Below are 23,454 nucleotides of genomic sequence, written 5' to 3' on the forward strand. Positions count from 1 at the left end.
TATAAATACACACTGAAGTTCCAACATAAACTAGTTGTGGCTAGCGATTATCGGATATTTCACATGAAGAGAATGGGCTATTACATGTCTTAAATTAATTAAAATGTGATAATTTAAGCCAATGTTGGGGACAAAAGCCGCAAAAGTATATTTTTCAAGCTTTATACATGTTGCTGATGATTTTTAAAAATTCACGACCGCGACACTCGATTCCCGCGACCTATCACCGATATGTCCCGATACCGATATACCGCGACCGATACCGCGACGGTGACCGATACCGCGATTTAAAACTATGGAAGCTATGCTTTTACAACGAAGCAAAAAATTAATGCAAGAGATTGAACAAAGGGCTGCTGGAACGCGGAAGATCATTTTTGTGGGTGGGAAGAGCAACAGAAGATGGGAAGTTAAGTTGCGAAGAAAAAACTGAATCAATAAGGGATGATAGCTAGTGTCGTGGTGTTCTCAAGTGGAGGTCTTGTCACACCCATCGGTTGGCCGGGTGTTTCGGGACTCATTGCGGGTGGAATTTGTCTTTGGAGAGCTTGATTTTTGGGGCTCCGGTGGTGTCTTTTCCGCTGTGGTCTGACCAAGTGACTACCAGAAAACTTATTGAGGATGAGGATGTTTGGAAGACAGGGATAATAGTGACGACAAAAGGGGTAGGGATTGTCAAGAGTGGTGAGATTAAAAAGTGCATTGAACATTTTGAAGTTATCTGTCCTTTAGAATCTAATCCCTACTATTCTCAGCAGTCATGTCTCAATTCAAACTGTCTCAACAGTCATTTTTGTGTCATCGTTTGATTAAAACCTAGCCACCGAATGTAACACCATCTCCGGCAATAATTTCTTTGTCCTGACCAGCTAAACCCCAAGTTTTTCAAGGTATTGTTGAAGATACAAGGGGGAAAGCTTTGTCATGGAGGAATGTGAACCATCGCATCGGGAGTAGGAACGTCCCAAACACCGGCTTCATCGCAAAGACAAGACGCACCCGTGGTGGGCCTGGTGGCTGAAGATCCTATCAATCTCTTGCAATTGTTCAACTTTGCTGTCATTGGCGTACGTATATTTTCCTTTCCAAACTTTTAGTAGTGACAGATCTAGAGGTGGTAGAGTTTGAGGTTCGGCTGGTTGTTTTGGTTTGAGTAGTTTTTTCTACAATACATGTTATGATATGGTCGTACTAATTTCCGGTTGACCAAAAAAAAAAAATACATGGTCATATCGGTGATCTCTCGATAATAATATTTTTATTTGTAAACACATGTTCTATAAAAGTTAGAAGAACCAATGTTAACTTTCAATATTTCGTGAAGACAATTTCTTTTCTTATCAACCCCGCTCGAGTGCAAACCATAGTTCCGCGACGGAAAGTCCTTTGTTATTTGGAAAAATAACGTGAATTTTTTAAAATGAACTAAATAAACCATAGGACGGAAGATGTAAAACATATACCCAATCCTTCTCACTCAAGTATACGTATATATGAATATGCATGACAATTCGGTTCCTATCGGGGCATCTTGACCGGAGCTTACGTCCTGACCATCACTCAACCGTTAGATCATGTTTTCAATGGTTCAAATTTTAATGAAATTTTTTCAGGGAAAAATTAATTGTAACCGGTCATAAACCTTCCACAAATCCGAACCAATGAAAACACAATCCAACGGCTGAGATCAAAAGTCCGAACCTAACATTAAATCAGGGCGTCCTGACTTGATCGTCAGTGTATACATAGATACACTTATATATATTCGTAATTGTAGAATCATTGATTTATTTGTTTTTCAGCCAAGACGGTAAAATGTTAGTGGAGGTTAGAAACTTATACTCCCTCCGTCTCATAATATTTGTCCGGTCCGCAAAATGGAGAACTAAAAATAATACAATTTTTGTAAGAAAAGTTGGAAAAAAATTCAACAATTTACTAGATCTTGACGAGTTCTTTTAACTTATGAAAAAAAATTGAATTTTTTCTTGAAAGAAATACATTATTTTATATTCTTCATTTTGCGGACCGAACAAATATTATGGGACGGAGGGAGTAGTACAACAGGGTCTGAGTTTCGTGAAAAAGACTCAGGCTAACGATCTCTCTGTCTTTTAAAAAAGGAGAGCAGTAAATCAAGCATACTAAGCGTGGCATTGTATAATGTGTCTAACAGGCGCTCTATAGTGTCCCTTAAACTATTACAATATAAAGCCACGTGTTCCTAATTTCACCTTTTTACTTTATCTATGTGACAAGATGTGTTTTCAGAAGGCAAATGATTTTTACGATGACACTTTAAAATTTGTCTTTTATTGTATCTTGATATAATTTTTATACTAAAAGACAAATTTTAAAATGTCATCATAAAAAATTGATGTGTCAAAATCGTTTTCCTTTCTAGAATCTTATCTTTGACAAGCCGTAATGGTGGGAGGTCAAAATACAATTTTAGCCTTTTGTCTTTCCTTTCCCTTTTTACCATAACAAATCCCTTTCTCTCTCTCGTATCCAACAAATGCAGCAAAGCAAAGCTCCCACCTTATGCCAATCCCACTTCGTTTTCTTTCACACTAATGCTATTGGTACATTGAGCAGAACAGATCCAATATACAGATGGTTTTGGCCTTTTGGGACCTGTCTCAAGTCCCACAAACATGATCGGAATCGGTCATTTTAATTTTATTCAAAAGATTATGTTTAAGGTCTCTGTGAAAAATTAGCTCAATCCGAATTGAGCTTCTACGAAACATCAAACTATGGCCCAAACCTGAACTCTAGGACAAAGTTGGATTTTTTGTAAAATCCCTTACCGATATCAGATTGAGCTAATCCTTTGCAGAGACCTTAAAAATAATTTTTTGAACGAAATGATCAGCTTTGATCAGGACGGCCCCCAAAACCATCCGTACATTAGATCTATTCAGCTCAATCCAGCTAGCCTAAATTCTGAATGGAAAATCAAAATACTGGGTAAAAAAATCGAAATGCTGGGTAAAAAATTATTTTAAAATTAAAAACGATTCAGATTATTTGTGTGGTGCCTAAACAGCTTAGATTATTTAAAATTAAAAGTCATCTTTATTTCAAGTAATGTTTTGTAAATATTCAAGATAAAGTCCAAAAAGTCTAAATTTTTTTGAAATTTATCTTGGATATTTTAAAAAATATTATGGTGAAAGTCGTAATTTTTTATTTTTTCGATTCATCAAGAAATGAATCAATAATTTACAAAAGTTAGACGCAAAATTAACAAATACAAAAAATAATAATAATAGTAATAATAACAAAGGAAAATTTTCAAAATGGCACCTGAACTTTCATTGCAATGTCACAGAAACACTTAAATTTCACTTTATTTCAATTAAACACCTAGACTTACAAAATCTCCAAAATGAGGCACCTGTCGTTAGCCTCCATCCTTTCTATCAAAAAAAATTGCTGATGTGGCACACTTCACCCGTTAAGTGGGTCCATTTCACATGTTAGGAAGCAAATGAAATGCACATAATCACAACCCAACACTACCCTACTTCACTTTTCTTCACCTTTTAATTGTGCGCACAATCAAAACTCCACGGATCAAAAAAAAAAAAATCAAAACCCCACAAACCTTCAATCTAGTCCCCTTCACTAGACCAGTCGAAGAAGTTCCCACCACCATTGATGAGGTTTCTTAGGAGCAATTTCGGTGGTCAAAACAAAGGCAAATCGCGTTCCAGCCCAATGTTCAGAATCAAGGATAAGTGAAAAATCAAACCGAATTTGGGAGAAATTATGAATTTGGTTGATAGGAAAGCAGAGGAAATTAGGAGGGTTCAAGAAATGGAAGCGATGATGGATCTAACACAGTGAAAGGGTGGGGTTTTGATTTTGTGCATGGCTTTTACTTCCTAACATGTAAAATGGGACCAGTTAACGGGTGATGTGTGCCACATCTGCAATTTTGTTAATGGAATGGATGGAGGCTAACGGCAAGTGCTTTATTTTGGGAATTTGGTAAGTTCAGGTGTTTAATTGAAATAAAATGAAGTCTAGGTGTTTCGGTGACATTGGAGTGAAAGTTCAGGTGTCGTTTTAAAATTTTTTCAATAACAAAACAATAAGAAGCCAAAAAAACTTAGCAAAACTTAGCCAAAGTTTTTCTAGAAATGGGAAAGGAGGGGAGGACACCGTCGGAAAAAGAAAAAGAAAAAGATACAGAAAGCTTTGAGAATGGCATTTGTTACTCCCTCCGTTCCATTTTTATTGTTCATTTTCGTTTTTGTGTCATTCTTTCAAAGCTTATATCTCCCAATCTACAATGTTTTTCAAAATTTTGAAAACTTTTATTATAGATCTAATCGAGAACTATCAAACAAGATCCATATTGCATATTTTTTGAGATTCATATTGAAAGATATAAGCGTTGAAAAAACGGTACGAAAAACAAAAATGGACTACAAAAATGGGACGGAGGGAGTACTTGAGATTGTCATATTTTCGGCTATGCAGTAAACAATTTATTTACAGCACCAATCAATCACAGCTGTTCAAAAGTATTCTGAATGGTTTAGATTTTAATGAAATTTTTTCGGAAAAAAGTTGAACTCTTCCCCGAAAAAATTTCATTAACATCCGGACCGTCTAAAACACTTTTGGACGGTTACAATTGAGTGTTGTAAACAATTGTTTACAGCACAGCCGGAAAACAAGTTTTTCTCTTGTTACTTAGAGCTCGTTCCAGAACACCTTCTTAAAAAATAAGTACTTATTTCACATTTTCAAACTAAAAATTAATGTAAATGAAAAATTATTTTTTGATTTTTTTTACAACGTATTAAAGATCTCAATGAGATTTTTCAAATAAGATCAATATTGTATATTTTTAAATTTCAATGGGCCCATTATTTTTAAGCTTGAAATTGCCTTTCTAAAAAATAAGTATTTATTTCACATTCCGGAACGGAGCCTTATTACTACTATTACTTCAGAAAACTAAGGTCTAAAGTGTAAAATACTACATTCGTTCCAAAATATTTGTCTGGTCCGTAAAACAAGAACTAAAACATAATGTATTTTTTTTTAAGAAAAAATTTTAACTTTTTCCATAAATTAAAAGAACTCATTGATATCTAGTGAATTATGAAAAAAATTTAAAATTTCCTTGAAAAGATTGTATTATTTTTATATTTTCGTTTTGCAGACCGGATAAACATTATGAAACAGAGGGACTAATCCAAAAATACTACTGTACTATTAGATACGTCTCATTGTCAGTGATTTGCCTGACTTTTCACCGGCACTAGTCTTAAAGTACTACTATTAAATAAGCTGCTAATTTTAGAACTCCATTTTTTTTTAAAGTCGCCCTCTTCTTTTATAAAGGAGTTACGTTAAAAATAAAAGAGTGGCGAAATCATTTTTCATTAAATATGTAAATTGCTTTTCCCCTGACACCACACACCCCCCACCCCACAGCCCATTCCCGAATTACCCCCAACCCCACAATTCGTTTTATACTTTATTTAATTGCTTTTATTTTATTTATTTTATTTATTTCTTTATTTTCATATGTCGACTTTTTTAGGGTTAATCAACGAGTGCCCTAGAATTAAAATTTAATTATAACCATTTAGGATAAAATAATCAAAAAACTAAATCTTTTCACCAGTTCAAATGGATTAAAATTTGAAACACATAATTTTTTACCATTTTTAGACGGTTTATATATTAAAAAATATGGTTAAAAATTAAGTATTCCCAATTTCAATTCGTTTGAACCGGTGGAAAGATTTTAGTTTTCTAATCATTTAATCCTAAATAATCATAATTAAATTTTGACTCTATGGCTCTCGTTTATTAGTTCGAAGAGATATTTGATTCTACGACTTTTTTAGGGCTAATCAATAAGAGCCGTAGAGTCGAAATTTAATTATAACCATTTAGGATAAAATGATCAGAAAACTAAAATCTTTCCACTGGTTCAAACGGATTAAAATTTGGAACACTTAATTTTTTAACTATATTTTCTAATATATATAAAGGAAAAAAAGAAAAAAAAAACAGTCGGAAAGAAGTGAAATGTTGATTTGTGTGCCTTCTGCAATACCGAACATCATCCTCTTTCCAATACCTATATTTTACCTCTGCCTTCTGCAGAAAAATCACTCACTATATATATTTGCATATATACACGCACTCACCCTCGCCCATCCGAAAACTCACACACACTAAAATATTCTGCCCTCCTTCATTCTAAATTCTTGCTTTTATTCATTCCCTCAATTTTTCAGTATCTACAATCCACCCTCACAACAGTTCGGGGCGAAACAATGAATGGCTACAATTTTTCAATTTCAGATAGTTGATCATTTGATAATGATGGGCATAGTAGGGAAAGCATCTCCCACAAGAGTCGCGATTATAGACCCGAATTTACCACTAACCAGGTTAGTTATTACTGTTATTGTTTTCCATATCATTATTTATTTTAAAAGTAGACTGGTTATTGTTGTACTTATACATATTCATTTTTTTTAACATAGATAAAGTAGAGAAGATATGTTAGCTTGGGCGAGGAGCGTTGGTCTAAAATATGATATTATGGTGGTTATTTTAAATTTTGCTAAGTTAAAGGGCGGCAAGCTACTGAAGTGCATTCTTGGTTGTGAAAGAAGAGGAAAGTACGAACCACCACGGTATCTGGTTGAAGGGCAATCCTTGCAAAGAAACAATAGGACTAAAAAATGCGATTGTTCATTTCAACTGCGAGGTATACCAGAACATCCATACGGTATCAGGTGGAGTTTTTAAAGGTTATTTGTGGTGTCCATAACCATGAAATAGCAAAACATATTGAGGGCCATGAGTACTCGTCAAGGCTAAAACCAATAGAGAAACAATTTGTGGTCGACATGGCCAACAGTACCGCGCCTCATGAGATTCTTAATATTTTGAAGCAAAAAGACCCGTCAAACACTACGGGAATCAAGAACGTTTACAACGTCATTTTTTCAAACAAAGCAGCCAAACTTGATGGTCTAACTCATATTTAGTATGTCATAAGTCAACTACTTAAGAAAGATTACTTCCATCAATTTCTTACAAATCTAGATACCAACGAAATCACAGATATTATTTGGATTCATCCTATGAGCCTAGAGCTATCTGTCAACTTTCCATTTGTACTGATCATTGACGCCACGTACAAGACCAATGAGTATCGAAAATCACTATTGGAGGTTGTGGGTATCACATCCACATAGCAAACTTACTCGTTTATGTTCACATATCTTAGTAATGAGAGAGAAGAGACATTAACATGGGCATTGGATAACTTAAAAAAATTGAATGCTTCAAAAGGGGGCATCGTTGCCATTAGCACTTATGAATGCCATTGAAGTATGTTTCCCCACGGCACGTCACATCTTGTGTATTTGGAACATAAATTAGTGCGTCATGAATAACTGCAGCCGTTTCCTTGGTTCGGAATGGAAGCGCTTTGTCGTGTCATGGCACTCGCTTATCAATTCATCTACACCTTCATCTTTCGAACAGAAGTGGCAAGCCACGTGCGACGATTTTCGCCAATTCCCGACTGTCATAACTTACATGTGGTAAACATGGTTAAGGTTGTACAAAAAACGATTTGTTTCAGCATGGATATATACATATATACACCTCGAAAGCAATTCAAGTTAAAGGTATAATCGCTTTTTAACTTTACTATTAAAATTTTGTGCATTTCTCGACTATACTAAGGAATACTTTTTGATACTTTCCTATTTAAACACAGTGCATTATTCTATTACAGGGCAGAGTTTGCACATGCGAGGCTAAAGCTATATTTGGGGGATACCATGCCATCGCTACAAACATCTTCTGATAAAATAGAAAATATGTTAAAAAATTAGTTCGGAAAAATTAAGAAGTCGTTCGAGAAATCATTGAACATTCCACACCACAAACAATTACGTGACGACATTTTTGATCAGGTAAGGTGTCGCATTTCATTAGAGGCAATGGAGTTCATACATGATTAGCTAGAAAGCGCTTTAGAAGTATCCCCCCACATTGTCGGCTATTGCAGCTGTAAGACCAAAATCACACATGGATTACCATGCATACACGATCTTGCATATTATCGTGTTCCATTTCCACTTCAATTCCGCTATGGAGTATCCACGCTCATTGGACTAGGTTGTCTATGCACGCAATCGAGTTTAATGAGGAAGGAACACGACCTGACAGGACATCTCAAGTCGTTAAGATATTAGACGAGATGGATCCATGTATGCGATAGCATATCATAGACAAGTTTATCGATATGACAGATCCATCTTGTAGCATAGTTTGACCTCCATCGTATAACACAAAACATAGAGGTCGACCTGCAGGTAGAGATGAGCAAAGTACACGTCGCATAAGTTCTTTCTCAGAAGCATCCACTTTAGGATTAAGGACTGCAACATCGCGAGTGAGAGGGAGACGGAGACGTGGGAGGGGGTCGGGGGTTCGCAACACTCAATTTACAGTTCCACCCATCTCTGATCGCTACATTCAGCGATTACCTCAGGCTTATCAGCGTTGTACTTCCCACATTGTTGACGTACTTGGTGATGGTCATTGTGGATTCAAGGCGATAGCTGTACAAATCGGGTATAGTGAAAATGATTGGAATTGAGTACGAAAGGAGTTTATTGAAGAGATTCGACAAAATTATGATTTATACAGTGTGATTTATCCAGTAAATGATTGGGCAAAGCATCTACTAATCTTACTGAATTAGTTCGAGCCTACGGCACTAGAGGAACATTGGATGGAAGCTATGACTTTGAGAGTTGTCATCGCAACAAGGTACAACCTTATACTGCATACATTTGATGAAAATGTTTGCGGTTGTTTTACTCATTTGCCATTGAGGTCCCCACCCGTTCCAGTCGAAGACCGCCGGAAAATTGCTATTGCCCGTGTTGGCAATCACTTCGAGCAAGTTTTCTTAAAAACTCATTACCTTGTACCACCCATCCTAATATGGTGGGAGGAGCATGCATCGGAGGAAAATTGCTATTGCCCGTGTTGGCAATCACTTTGTGCAAGTTTTCTTAAAACCTCATTACCCTGTACCACCCATCCCAATATAGTGGGAGGAGCATGCATCGGACGAAACTACAAGATGGACTGCTAGTTACGGAACTCATTTTCAATTGTGGTACGAAGTAATGTTTTTATGTATTTTCATGTTTTGGAAATATGTACTCAATTATAATAAAATGAAATTTCGTTTAAATTTATTATTGTTTATTAGAAGTTATTTTTACTATTCATTGTTAAGACAAATTAATTAACTAATTAAAATAATATAAGTTTATTAAGTATAAAGTCAATTAAATAGAATTTGAGTTAACCAAAAAAAAAAAAAACAAGAAGGTAGGTAAATGAGAAAAGAAGCAAGTAAAGAAAATAATTGAAAATTAAAAAAGGGAAAAAAATTTAAACCGGAAAGAAAGAAAATGAAAAAAAGAGAAAAAAAGAGTTCTAACTGGAAATAAAGAAAAGAAAATAAAGTGAAAAAGAAAAAAAAAAGAAAAAAAAATGCAAACTGGTAAGAAACATAAGGGGTAATAGACTAATAGTGAAAATGGGGTGTGGGGTGTCGGGGTGGGGTTGGGAAAGCACAGCTCTTAAATATCCCATTAAAGTTTAGCATTTTTTTTTTTTTTTGACACGTTAAAGTTAGCATTTGGGACCCACAATAAACAGTATCTTGCTTTGCATAGCGCCTGTTACATCAGTACAAAATTTCAACACACTACTTCATCTTGTCATTTCTTTTTCTTTTTTTTGGATGGAAAATTAACAGGGTTACACAATTTGCCAAAATTCTTACATTAATTCATTTGCAAAATTCTACTATCCTGTTACTGCCGGATTTGTGAAATAGGGACAAGGTGATACTGTAGTGCACACTACAGCGGTATATTGTACCAAAACTACGTCATTTTAGTTGTTTTTTAGCTCTAAGTCCCAAACTTTGACACTAAATCATGAACAGACTTTATTAAAACTTTTAAATTAATCCAAAAAAAAAAAAAAAACTTCAAATTTTCTCCTACCCTTGCAAATAATTGAAGAACCAAGCATCAAAATTACATCACTACTTATGTCATGGCCCCTGGCCCTATCCTTAGTCACATGCATATAAATTTCTGAAACACTCGCGGCGCTTTCCTGCTCTCTCAGGCCACAACTATCTAAATTTCTAAACCAGTTCTTTTGCTTTTGGATCTAGCCACCACCCTCCCTCCCTCAGCCCCACAAACCAATGGATCCCTGTGTTCGACTCCTGCTGGTAACGTTTCCAGGACAACTGCATATCAATCCCGGCCTCCAATTTGCCAAGCGCCTCCTCAAAATGGGTGTCGACGTCACTTACGCAACAGCATTTTTCGCCCTCAATCGCATGACCAGAAGCACGACTACTCCACCAGGCTTGACCTTTTTCGGCTTCTCTGATGGCCACGACGGCGGGTGGGGAATGGACAATATCGACCAGTACATGGAAGAGCAAAAGAGACACGGATCAGAGGCTGTAGCAAAACTCATCAAATCACAGGCTGAAACAGGCCAGCCTTTCTTCCATGTGGTTTATACCACATTTGTCCCTTGGGCAGGCAAGGTTGCACATGATCTTCATGTGCCGTCCACTTTCCTCTGGATTCAATCAGCCACCATCTTGGATATTTACTTTTATTACTTGAATGGCTATGGGGATTCCATTGGGGACAACATGAATGACCCCTCATGGTCAGTTGAATTACCCGGATTAACACCGGTAACCGGCAGTGACCTTCCCTCTTATTTGCTTGCTTCAAACACCTATAATTTTGCACTTAAGTTACTAAAAGAGCATTTTGATGTGCTTGATGCCCAAAACAATCCGAAAGTACTAGTAAACTCCTTCGATGCTTTGGAGTCTGGAGCCCTCAGAGCATAGTTTTAAATCGTGGTATCGGTCGCCGTCGCGGTATCGGTCGCGGTATATCGGTATCGGGACATATCGGTGATACGTCGCGGGAATCGGGTGTCGCGGTCGTGAATTTTTAAAAATCATCAGCATCATGTATAAAACTTGAAAAATATACTTTTACCGGCCCCAAACATTGGCTTAAATTATCACATTTCAATTAATTTAAGACATGTAATAGCCCATTCTCTTCATGTGAAATATCCGATAATTTATCAAAACCCGCAAATCAATAAGATTTTACAAATATGAGAAAAATGCAACATTATAAGCTTCGATATAATTGACATAAATAGCAAAAATAAGATGAAGACATTAAAATAAACATACCATAGAGGTTTTACATTACATAATCGCTCTGTGGAAGGAGCTCTGTTTTTTGGTTTTTTCTGTTTTTTTTTTTATTTTTCCGAACCGATACGTACCGGCCGTACCGGTCCAAAAATCGGTTACATACCGATACGTATCGGGAATCGGCCGGTTCGCTTGTGAATTTCAATCTCACCGTTATACCGGCCTATATCCGAACCGGGAGTCCAAAATACCGGTACGAACCGGCCGATACGAACCGTATCGGTCGATATTTAAAACTATGCCTCAGAGCAATCGAGAAGCTAAACTTGGTTGCTATTGGACCGTTAATCCCGTCGGCTTTCTTGGATGAAAAGGATCCGTCAGACAATTCTTTTGGAGGAGATCTCTTCGAAGATTCGAAAACCTATATCAAATGGTTGGATTCAAAGCCTAGTGAATCTGTTATTTATGCAGCCTTTGGAAGCTATTCTCCAATAGCGAAGCAGCAGATAGACGAGATAGCACACGGGCTGCTTGCTTGTGGAAGGCCGTTTTTGTGGGTGGTGAGAGCCACTGAAGACGAGAAGCTGAGTTCTAAAGAGAAATTGGAACAAGAAGGAATGATAGTTCCGTGGTGTTCTCAAGTCGAGGTTTTGTCACACCCATCGATTGGGTGTTTCCTGTCTCATTGCGGTGGAATTCTTCTTTGGAGAGTTTGGTTTCCGGGGTTCCGGTTGTGGCTTTTCCGCAGTGGTCGGAACAAGTTACGAACGCAAAGCTTATTGAAGATGTTTGGAAGACTGGAACAAGAGTGAAATCGAATCTAGATCACTTAGTAGAGAGTGATGAGATTAAAAGGTGCATAGAAATGGTGATGGGCGGGGATGAAATGAGGACGAATGCTAAGAAGTGGAAGGAATTGGCAAGGGAAACCGGTAAAGAAGGTGGATCATCGGATAAGAATCTCAAGATTTTTGTTGATGAGGCCAAGGCTAATAAAGTAGAATGAACTGGTCTATTTGATTGATAGGGGTTTATGGTAGAATGATGCTTCCTTTTCGATTGGTTGGTTTGGATTTTCTCCCTCGTCACCACTGTCCTTGGGCAAGTGACATCTTGTCGTAATCCATCTTTGTTGTTTTCTTGAGAGGTTTTATGATATTAATTTGTACGAGAAATAAGTGAAATATTCTTTGACACTAATTCTTATTTTAACCGTTCATCTTAGCAAACGTATATGTGCAAAAATTGTACATTTCGAATAAAATTTTAGCATGCTGATATGGTATTCAACCAATAAAGAATCAGTAATTTAGTAGGAGTACCATGACACACGACTTATCCATACACCACGTTCGGGTCATGTTAATCAAATTCACAAGCGGAGGAATTGCCTCGCTAGATATTGCAACTTCGAAAAAGCTATCTATTTACACTTATTTTTGGCATCCAGTCCTGGGCAAGCGTTGAGAGGCCGTTTAATTATCTTTTAATTAAATTGGGCCGCGAAATGAAGAGTTATTGGCGGCCCAAGCTAATTTTCGTCCAATTTGGCCATGGGTTCATAATTATTTAATTATGGGCTATGGGTATTCATGGTCCAAATAAAGCCCATAATTCACTACAAGAAAAAGTATGTTTAGTGATGAAAAAGTGGCGACAAAATTTAATTTCGTCGCTAAATGAGTATATTTGACGACAAAAAAATAAATTCGTCACTGTTTTGATAACTTCCTTGACGAAATTATTTTGTCACCAATTATAACTATTTAGCGACGAAAAAGATATTTTTGTCACCAAAGGCTCCTATTTGGCGACAAAATAAAATTTTCATCGCCAAAAGAGTAAAAAAGGAGACGAAATTATTTTTTGTCACCAAAGATAACTATTCGGTGACGGAAAAAATATTTTGTCGCCAAATGAACCAATTTGGCGACGAAAAATATTTTCATCTTTTTACGTTTTCAGTGATGAAAAATTTATCATTTGGTGACGAAATTTATGAATTACGCTTTGTCACCAAATATATTTCGGGCATAACTCTTTGCTCAGAACTCCGATTGAGATAATTTAAATTGGGTTTGAACAATAACATAAAGAGCTACGACTTTCATGTTTATTAAAATTGCTAATTTTAATGTTTAATAGTTCAAAATATATTTTAATGTTCAATGTATGTGTTATATATTAGATATTTCAAACATATGGTGAAAAGTTTGTGTGGTGTAGTTGGTTAGAGCTTGCGTGCAAAACTTAGGAGACTCGGGTTCGAAACCCCGCAGGAGCAAGAAAGTGAGATTTTTTTCACATGAGAATGTCTTTCGCGACGAAAAATTTCGTCACCGATGGGTCCTTTGACGAGCCAAAGGGAATAATTTGTGGCGAAATTTTTTGTCATCAAAAAAGCACAATAGGTGACGAAGAAAATTTCGTCACCAAGTCATTTTTCCGTGACGAAATTTTTCGTCACCAAAAGGCACTATAGGTGACGAAATATAGATTTCGTCACCAGGTAGGAATTCTCGACAACCTTTAGTCGACAAATTTTTTTTCGTCGCCTATATTATTTGTGACAAAAAACATACAATTTGCGACGATTTTCATTCGTCACCCAATGCAATTTTTCTTGTAGTGATTGAAGAAATAATATTTGGCATTATAAAAAGGCCTTTTTTGTTTGAAAGACCCAATTTTACACCGAGTACAAGCTGGTGGAATTTCACGAAGAAAGGGGGAGTTAGTTAGTAAGGATAATTGCCACATGGCCATTTGACAAGTCAAATGGCCCATTATTCTCTGACGCCCATGGAAATAGGAAATGAAAATGGCCCACTAAATGCTCAACTGCCCATGATCTGGAATTAACCCATAGGTAATTATTATTTACCTCCAATAACTACCCATGATCCCACTAAATATGTTAATGGGTAGTTACCTGGGACACGTGGCAACATCTGAGGCCTATTCGGGACACATGTCAGCTCGTGGCGAAAGCGGAAAACTCGGCCCAGATCTGAACCAGTGCACTATTTGCCCATGATCTTTTGTAACTTCCAATAACTACCCATTACCCCATGATCCTATGAAGGGGAAGTTGCAAAAGACACATGGCACCATGAGAATAAGACAACAAGCCCTTTACATGCAGAAAATCGAAGACCCTTGGCCTATAAATACTAGAAGACAAGAAGAAAAAAGGGTCCCCACACCAATCAAGCTCAACGCTTAAAACCAAAGCCTTCCCAGCGATGCAACTATCTCTATTTTCTCACCCTCACTCAATTACTGCACCAAGTAATTCGGGTTTCTATCTCTCTTGTATCCCAACTTTATTATTACGAAACATAATAAAGTTATTCATATTTCTCTTCATCCCTTACTTTATTACTACGATATAGTAAAGTAATTCTACGTTGTTACTTTCTTTCCTGCACGGTTAGGAAATTATTAAGTCCTCGCACGAAGAGGCAAAACCACGGACCTTCACTGCAATCCAGCCCTTAGGTTGCAGCACTATCGCCCTCTCAGATCTGGAAGTCAGAACAGGGACGCTCAGCCCTTTACGTTAGACGCGACAAGTCTTGGCACGCCCGCTCAGTCCTTGAGCCATTTCGGAGCCGAACATCTTTTTGGCACGCCCAGTGGGACCCTAATCATCTAAGGGTTTTTATCATGGTCAGGAAGCCGCAGCAACAACCGGATCCACCCATCCCGGATCCACCACAGAGTCCTGAAGGAGTGGCAATCGACGTGCCATTACTCGAGGAAGCTGGTCCTCAGATCAGCACCCAAGATCTTGGCGACGCTACTGACAGCGTCAAAAATTATATGTTCATGGCAGGACGTGAGATCTCCCACAACGTTACGCAGTCAATCTCGCAATCGTTCACTCAGTCCTTGGAACCTCTGACCATAGCAGTCAACAAAATGGTTGCTACGCTTACAGAGAGGCTACCGCTCGCTCCTCAGCAGCAGAGCTTTCCACAGTTTGGTGTCTTTGGCACTCAATCATAAAGAGAAACTTTTAGATTAATCATCTTGTGCAAACCGATGCTCTAAACTATCAATGAAGAAAACATAATAATGTGCACAGAAATTGAATTGGGTCTCTAAGCTTGTCTTTTTTTATGCCATTTGGCTTTGATGCGGGGACATGGTTCTGTAACAAAATAGGTATAGGGGGCTACTGTTTCAATAATATTCTGAAAGCAGCTACTTTGTATATTTTGCCAAATGTTAAGTCTTTCTCCAATCCTCCTCCACCCATATATACCCCCAATGATTGAGACTACATGAGTTATGTTGTTGCTGTTGTTTTAGATTAATCATAAAAAAAACTTCAACTTATCTCCTATACTTGCAAATAATTGAAGAACCAAAAATCCCAAATACGTCACCACTTATGTCATGACCCGTTGCCCTATCCAAACGCACAATCATATAAGTTTCTAAAACCCTCGTGGCACTTTCATGCATAGAAATAGTGATGGGAGGGGATGAAATGAGGACGAATGTTAAGAAGTGGAAGGATTTGGCAAGGGAAGCCGGTAAAGAAGGTGGATCATCGGATAAGAATCTCAAGACTTTTGTTGATAAGGTCAAAGGCTAGTAAAGTAGAATCAAGTGGTCTATTTGATTGATAGGGGTTTGTGATAGAATGATGCTTCCTTTTCGATTGGTTGGTTTGGATTTTCTCCCTCGTCACCACTGTCCTTGGGCAAGTGACATATTGTCATAACCCATTTTTGTTGTGTTCTTGAAAGGTTTTATGATGTCAATTTGTGCGTGAAATAAGTGAAATATTCTTTTGCACTAGCTCCTATTTTAACCGTTCATCTTAGCAAACATACACGTGAAAAGATGGTACATTTGGAATATGATTTCAGCAAGCTCATGTGGCGGTATTCAACCAATAAAGAATCCATATAGCTAGGAGTACCTTGATATAGAGGTGGCAATTCCAATCCATATTTTTTAATCCGCCTAACTCCACTCACTTATAACCCAACCCAATCCGTTCATATTGTATAATGGGTTGGTATGTATTTAATCCATGTAAACCCATATATGGGTTTAGATGGATTGAAAATGGGTTCAATATGGATTATATTGAACTTAAAAGACCCACACTCTCATACTTTTCTATTTTCTTTCTCGTCGCCCCCGCATTTTCTCTTTTGGCTCTTGTTTAAACAGTCAATGTGTGAAAAATGATGCCGAGAACCCCACACTCAAAATGGATTACATATTTTGCCGATCAAAATATCAGAATTCCTAATATTTTTATTAGAAAGTCTGTTTGATTGGTAGGGCACACCTTAGTAAAGATGATTTGAACCGCTCATACAAAATTAGCTTAATAGAATATCGGTTAGGACTTTTTCTTAAATATGCATACCTTTTTTTTTAGAGTTCGTAGGACGAAACAATGTGGTTCTCCCATCGAATTCTAAAAAAACCTTTACCGGTATCCGATTGAGCTGATTTTTTTCATAGAAATTCATAAAATACTCTGTATAATTTAAAAATGAATGGTTCGGATCATCTTTTCCATAGCACTAAGTTTTGAGAAATCATATGTGCAAGATCTGTGTGAATAGTACGAACCTTGTTTCATATAGCTTTTTTATTTTTGTCCTTATTCATACTAACAAATGCAATTTTTTTTTAACTTGAGCAAAAAACCAAAAAGCCCTAAAAAAAAGGGCTATGTGAAACGACACCTAATTTCTACACTTCCATTGCACTACAAGCCTGTAGTGCATAAAAGCACTAGAAGATCCCTAGTTGTTTTCATATTGAAACAACTTTAAAATAAACGGCTTTAATCGGATTCCTAACTTCGTGGTCTTGAATAGAGGGGAGAAAATTATTTTACAAAAAATCAAATTGATCGGACATTGATAGCTAATATTTTGAATTGAAAGATCAAATTTGTTGAAGATCGTACCCAGAAAATTTGAGACCCCAAAATGAATAAGGCCAAAACTACTATATATTGGAAAGAGACGGGAAGGGAAACCAAAAAAAAAAAAAAGAAGGGAGGGGATCAGGGGAAGGGGGGGACGGGTCGGGTTAGGTGGGTTTGGGTTTGTCTTGACCCATATTCGACCCGACTCATTTCAACCCGTTTATTTTTTGAACCATATTTGACCAGTTCATATTTGGCACATGACCCGTTTCAACCCGCTCAGACCCGCCCGTTTGCCACTTCTACCTTGACACAAGACTTATCCATACACCACGTTCGGGTCATGTTAATCAAATTCACAAGCGAAAGAATCGCAACTTAGAAAAAGCTATCAAACACAACTAGCTAACCTGCTCCTGGGGGAAGTAAGATGAAACACTAGAATGCATAAACAAGGATAAGCTTTCAGGGAACTTTTTCCCGAGGCAGAGGTATTAGGTTGAAATCCAACACAACCAGGGCTGGACAGAGAGGGTGAGGGCAGGGGATACGGCACCCCCAACCTTTGGTGTAATCTCGTATATTTCTTATGTATATCTTGACCAGAAAAGGAAAAAAAAAAAGCTTTTGGGCCCTTCAGAAATTATTAATCAGTTTACTTTAACCCCTTCGAGACTGAACCTTTTTATCCAAAAAAAAAAAATTAAAAAGACTGAAGTTTTCTGCGATAATTTACTCAACCTCAAATAATTACATTCGGCCTACCCCTTCAACAAATTCATGTTTCCGCCACCGAACGCAACACCATCTCCGGCAATAATTTCTTTGTCTTGACCAGCTAAAGCCAAAAAACCTTTTATAGGCTGCGTGAGCGAGCCTAAGAAAATATGGCACAACAACATGACATGGATGATATGCAAGATGCGATGCAGAAAACAGTAACATGTAAGCAGGATATATCACATAATCCTACCTTACAGGCTCCTATCCTAATTTCGAAGGTTCTATTGCTTTCTACACACGTATGAAGGCTGGTTTTGATTTAAACGGGTTCTCCATATTAGAGTCAAGGTATGCCTCCCGATTATCGAGCGTACACCCGATAACGGTACAAACAGCAGGGATGACTCATCACGGTCGAGGGTTGCCGAGTATTTTGGGATTCCCTATCACCGGCAAGCCGGACAGGATTGCCAAAACACAACAGCGAGGTTGAACATAATAAGCGATAGACAATGAAATAAAATATTTTTGAAAATCCCACAAACATTTTTCAAGCTTGGCTCGCCAGTTTAATTAATACTTGAAGAAAAAGACACACAAGCGAATAGTCGGAAAGCCTCAGGTCGGAACGGCCGGATAGAAATCCAGTTAGAATCGTCATTTCCTTCCTTCGACGAGCATAAAGCAACGTCATTTTTTATAGACTTTTCAATGACCGTTCACCGATGTATCAAGTCCTTTAAGCGTTAATTAAACAGTCCCCAGCAGAGTCGCCACTGTAGGCTACCCGCCCGGATTTGAAAAAATTGAAAAGTCGCCACCCGGATTTGAGGTTCGCCACCCGAGAAACTGTTTTGATTGAAAATGATTCTTTGAATTGAAAACCAGAGATTGTTTTGGGTTCGCAAGCTATGTTAAGAGAGGGGAAAGATTTTAGGGCACCCATCTCGCCCGACACGATGTCAGTCTCTACTCAATGTTTGTGGGATTTTGTCGAAAATATTTTGTTTCAAGAAAACACTTAGCACATATCTGCATATATATCAAATAAGAGTGTATGCCGGTGCAAGTGTATAGCATATGATAATGAAAAAATATGAAATGAAAAATGACATGAAATGAACTGCAGTCACTGGAACCACTCCCGAGCGCTCGGGAGAGTCCTGAGCGCTTAGGAGCTGTGCTGAGTCACCTTGCAAACCTTGGTTAGAACAGAAGCAGTATAATACTTAGAACAGCAACACACAACTACTAATATGAACCAGTGCTTAGCAAAAGGCTTAAATAGCTAAGAACTGGTCCTAACCATCCGAGCATCGCTTCCTTGCAGCTAAAAATAAGACTAATTGGGCTCTGGAAAGACCAGTGCACACCCAGTATTTACTGAAATATAGAAAAAGCAATATTTGGTGACAAAATAGAATTTTAGTGACAACAGCACTCCTGAGCGCTCAGGAATGTTTCCGAGCGCTAGCTCGGGAGTGAATATAGTGCCCAAAAAAATGTTTTGTTTCTTTGTGCTCCTAGGCCTGTTGCTCTTGTTGCTAAACCAAGATCAAATGAGCTCACAACCAGTATAAAGAACTGGTATGGGCCCTTGATTCCCCTCAAAAGTAGAAAAACAATGGTTTATGAAGGTGTTTATACCCTTGCTTAACTTGAACTTGACTTCTTGGACTGACTTTGGTGTTTGAAAATGGTTAGAAAACAGTTTGACAATAGCAAATTTAGGCCTCCATTTCTTTTGGAGATTTTCCATGAAAATTAATGATTTCTCTTAGAAAATGGAGATTGTTTTGAAAGAGTTTGGGAGAGAGTTTTGAGGACTGATTTTTGGAAGCAAAATGGGGAGTTTTTCAGGGGAAAATTTCGTGTCTCATGATGTGTTGAATGAGGGGGTATTTATAGGAGAGTGAAAATTAGGATTTTCATTTGAAAATCAAATAAAAATGAAAAGAAAATGTTTTGGAGGGAGAAATGAGATGATGAGATTCCTGCCAGGCCTGGATTTCAAGGTTTGAACCTCAGGTTTGAAAAGACTGAAAAGTTTGAAAAAAATGTGGTCAAAGGTCAAGCTCAACATCCAATGGCTTGTTAGAGCTCCCGAGCGCTCAAGAATAAAGTCCCGAGCGCTCAAGAGTTCCACTCCCGAGCGCTTAAGAGTGCTTACCCAACTTCAGAGAGGCACCACGAACACTCCCGAACTCGGATTTGGGTGTTTTTTGAAGCATTGGAAAGCTAGTTAAGTCCACTTTCTAACCTAGTTGGTTTCAGTCAAATAAATTTTATACACTAAAATGCGTGACAATTTTACCCCCAAGGTGTCGGGAAAAAGGATGGTTTTGGTTTTGAAAAAGACCAAGAAGCATCGTTCAAGCTTTAGCCAAGTCCCATTTTGATTCCATTTCATCATCGGGGAGCCTCGAGGGTGCAAGGTAAAGCTCTCCCTGCTCCTTTCTTAGGATCTCTGATTATTAATGAAGTTCGAGCATGCCTATGCTTTTGGAGAGGCCTCAAGTACTGATGGGAATCATTTGCTGGCTAATGTTTGGTGCTTAAACTCTATGATTTTCAATACCTAGCTAGCTGTTTTGTCTAGCTTCATTATTTTCTGTTAGTAGGTGCTTCATATCTCGTTGATTTTCTTTTTAAGGCAACTTGGTAGCCATTTCAGAGTCTGTATTGGAAAACTCTGTAGATTCTTTTTGTTTGATCTATAAAGTGGTTAATTTTCCCCAAAAAATATGTAAACTTTCCAGTATGTCGTGAAATAGATAGTTTATTGTTGATCTGAATTATTCATCTTGTAGATTCCACATAGTACAGTAGTGTATTCATTCAAAAAACATACTTGATTAGACATCGATAGGAGTATCAAAAATTGAATTTTGCTTTGTAAAATAGATAGTTTATCTTTATTATTATTGACAGAAATCAAATCATCCATTTTATAAACTAAAATTTAAATTTTGACATATCTATCGTCTTCCGATCAAGTTGGTTTTTTGGATGACAATACTATATTACGGATCTTAACATATGAACTATTTAGATTATAATAATAAACACTCGGTGGGACCCATAATAAACAGTGGTGGAAAAGTGAGATTTCACACCGGCGGTTAATAGAATTTATTCTCATACTTAAAAGTAACAAGTCATTTTCTAGTAACAACTCATAATATGCATCAGGACCATAAATAAATACACCTCATCTCGTGGGCTTTCATACTCGATCCGTCCGGCCACAGGTCAACTATCTAATACCCAAACTAGTTCTTCGGCTTTTCGATCTAGCCACCGCCCTCCCTACCTCAGCCCCCAAACCGATGGATTCCTGTGTTCGAATACTGCTGGTAACGCTTCCAGCGCAACCACATATATATCAATCCCCGCCTCCAACTCGCCAAGCATCTCCTCAAAATGGGCATCGATGTCACCTACGCAACAGCATTTCACGCCGTCAATTGCATGACCAAAAGCACGACTACTCCACCAGGCTTGACCTTTTTTGGCTTCTCTAACGGCAGCTGGGGATTGGACAAAGCCGACCAGTACATGGAAGAGCTAAAGGGACACGGATCTGAGGCTGTAGCAAAACTCATCACATCACAAGCTGAAAGAGGCCAGCCTTTCATGCATGTGGTTTACACCCCATTTGTCTCTTGGGCAGGCCAGGTTGCACATGATCTTCACGTGCCGTCCACTTTTCTTTGGATTCAACCAGCCACCATCTTGGATATTTATTACTATTACTTGAATGGTTATGGTGATTCAATTAGGAATAACATTAATGACCCGTCATGGTCAGTTGAATTACCAGGACTACCACCGGTAGCCGCAAGTGACCTTCCCTCTTATTTGTTTGCTTCAAACACCTATAATTTTGCACTTCAATCACTAAAAGAGCATTTTGATGTGCTTGATGCCCAAAACAATCCAAAAGTACTCGTAAACTCCTTGAAAACTTTTGATGGGAAGAGAAGCTTGCAAGGAAGGTGGATCATCACACAAGAATCTGAAAACTTTTGTTGAAGAGGTCAGGGCGAGTTTAGTAAAATAAACAATGTTCAACAACATTTTACTTGATTGCAGGTTTTTTCTTGGGAAGCTCGATCGGGAGTTAAGTGAAGCATATATATTCCGAGAAGCCAATGTTTGTGCCGCTACGTTAACTAATTTACATTTTCAGCAAGGCGCGCCGTTTTGCTGTTTTTTCTACTATTCCAAACTGCCTTGATCAGAGGTTGTATGATGATGCCGCGGGAAGAAATTCTCCAGAACCTTGTCCTCTCTTTTCAATCAAAAAAAGAAAAGAACGAAAAGTGACCGAAAACACAACGGGCCGGGCTCCTAGCGCTTGCATCAAGTCAGATGAACACTGAAACATAGATCAAACCAACGAATACAAATGCAGAACTCGTGATATTTGGCAAAGATCACAAAATGTGAGACAATTGTTCGCAATATATGTTTCTAGAAAGCATTTTCTCACAAATTAGGTGTGCTGTGTACGTTACAACCAACTGCCTCTAGACTGCAATGAAGTGCAACCTATGTTGTGTGTTAACTTTTGTGAGTAAGTATATATATAACTCAACAAAACTAAGTAAACTAAGCCTTAGACTCCGTTTGTTTGGGCGTAAAATATTTTTCGGTAAAATGTTTTACCTATTTTTCAGTGTTTAGTTGTGTAAAAAATGAGAAAAACATTTTACATGTAAAGCATTTTCTATTAATTGGATGAAAATGACTTACTCTTAAATCTTCCATAAGTTATTTTCCGAAATGAATCCTCTGCCTTCTACTGTAATTCTCATTGCCAATTTCTTTGATCGTTAGCCGTGACCCACATTCAATTTCAATATTTTCATATCTCTCCACCGTTGAAGCCCCCTCTCTATCTCTCTGCACTATTTTGTCAATTTTTTAAAATATTTTCAATTACCAACCAAACACTAAAAAATAAAATTTGAAGTTTATTTTCTGAAAAAACATTTTACATGAAAAATATTTTATACTGTAAAACATTTTACATCGAAACAAACGTAACCTTAATTTTTTCTAACCAAAATAAATACTCTATCTTTTACTTCATGCCGATCGGGTAGTCTTTCACTATATATAGCGTGTTGTGTACAAATATTTTCAGAACATTTCTGTCACCGTTGATCTGAAATCCAGAAACTGCGCAGATCGGGTAGTTTCACACACCTCTCTTTTTTTGTTTTACTCGGCAAACGAACTAGAATTTTATAAATCTCTCTTAGGATCTGTAATTGCATATCTGTCTATAGCTGGGGCATTCGTATCTAGCATTACTGTATGAACTACTATCACTTTAGACCTCTTTCTTTAATGCTTAATCACTTCACTTACAATTTAAAAAAAAAAAAAAAACCAATTGTTAAATAACCACGTGATGTGCAATAACTGTTGTGCCCCAGGGGTCACTCACGCACACAACACATACTGATTTCAGAGAAAATTTCACTCTATATAACTCACATATACAAAG

At 37.5% G+C, this 23,454-nt stretch overlaps 1 non-coding gene and 1 pseudogene across 1 annotated transcript; both read left to right on the plus strand.

The window, feature by feature from the left end:
• The first annotated feature begins 8,809 nt into the window (after window positions 1–8,809).
• Window positions 8,810–12,471, plus strand: LOC131317116 (crocetin glucosyltransferase, chloroplastic-like; annotated as a pseudogene).
• Window positions 12,472–15,366: 2,895 nt separating this feature from the next.
• Window positions 15,367–15,474, plus strand: LOC131318275 (small nucleolar RNA snoR100). Its single transcript, XR_009197602.1, has one exon. It is a non-coding gene; the product is annotated as a small nucleolar RNA snoR100 (small nucleolar RNA).
• The last annotated feature ends 7,980 nt before the right edge of the window (window positions 15,475–23,454 follow it).

Source organism: Rhododendron vialii, chromosome 2a (genome assembly GCF_030253575.1).
Source record: "Rhododendron vialii isolate Sample 1 chromosome 2a, ASM3025357v1".
Lineage (NCBI taxonomy): Eukaryota > Viridiplantae > Streptophyta > Magnoliopsida > Ericales > Ericaceae > Rhododendron > Rhododendron vialii.